Raw genomic sequence first — 1,377 nt, 5'->3', positions numbered from 1 at the left:
TCATATGTTTGGTTTGGGGTGTTTTCCTTCTCTCTCGCTCTCTGCTCTCTCAGGTAGTGGCCTTTCCCCCATGCCTCTGTTGCATGAGAGAGTGGCAGCAGGTGAGCCTGATTACCACAGTGCCTGGAGGTTAAGAAGGCTTGGGTTTTTCACAGCACTCTCTTCTTCTACCTGTTGAGACCACACTGCTGAGCAGACCAGGAGCCAAAATCCGGTAAGCAGATCGTTGCTATTCAGCCAGGCCAACGGACAGTGACAGACCATTGAACCAGTGGTATGAACAACGGCTGGGTTCCGTGAGTCCAGAACCAGGTGTCTGGGTTACCCCATTAGTGGTGGGAGGACTTCACTTGTATACTCAGCCAGTGTTGAACATGGCTCCTTTAGTTATTTAACCTGTGTTGATTATCGCCATACCTGCTTCGTCGCTTTCTTCTTTTGAGTGAGTAGTTTTGTGTTTATTCACCCTTCTTGTCAATATTGTAATAAATATTATCTTTTGGTTTGCACATGACCCTGACTTTCTGTCCTCTTTTGCCCCGGTTTTATTATAAACATTGTTGTTGCTCCTCCTCCCCTGGAATTACCATCCAGAGGAACATAGCACCAAGGATTGCATGTTCAACATGGCTTTTGACGATTTTTCTTTGGGGGGGGGAGTTCAGTTCAGCCAATTTGAATTTAGTTATGAAACTACTTCAAAATAAAAAATTTTAAAACCTGGCCGTAAGTTACATGTTACAGCCAGCTGCCTGTTAGCTTAGCTTACCACAAAGACTGGACAGATGGAAACAGCTAGCCTGGCTCTGTCCGAAGGTAACAAGTCCACCACCTCTAAAGCTCATGAATTAAGGCCCAGATCTTTGTTTAATCATACAAGTGTGAAAATGACACGCTGAAGTATTACGTGCCAGACTATTTCTCGGCCAGGTGCAGTAACTTCCTGGAGTGTCCATATGTCTCTTAAACATTTTGTTTTTAGCTCTGTCAAAAGGGGACAAAATCCACCTAGCCTACTAAAGCACCTCTAAAGGTCACTAAATAGAACGTTATATCTCGTTTGTTTAATCTGTACAAAAACCAAATTGTAAAAACAATTTGCTAAGCTAACTATATTTAACAAATACTAGAGTGGTATCAATCCTCTCTGCCAGAAAGTGAATAAGCTAAGCATATTTCTGAAAATCTTAAACTATTGCTTTAATCTCTAAAGTAACTACTATGGCTGTACAATATTATATTGCCATCTGAAATGTTGCACAGTAGAAGTAGACTATAACTATCATATAGGGAATGGAGTAGGTTACATCAAAATTGCACTTAAGTAATTAAAATAGACAATGTGTGACAAAATAAATTCACAAAGACAACATAAAA

Source organism: Micropterus dolomieu, linkage group LG11 (genome assembly GCF_021292245.1).
Source record: "Micropterus dolomieu isolate WLL.071019.BEF.003 ecotype Adirondacks linkage group LG11, ASM2129224v1, whole genome shotgun sequence".
NCBI classification, from domain to species: domain Eukaryota; kingdom Metazoa; phylum Chordata; class Actinopteri; order Centrarchiformes; family Centrarchidae; genus Micropterus; species Micropterus dolomieu.
The sequence above is the reverse complement of the archived record's forward strand: the minus strand, read 5'-3'. Positions refer to the sequence as shown.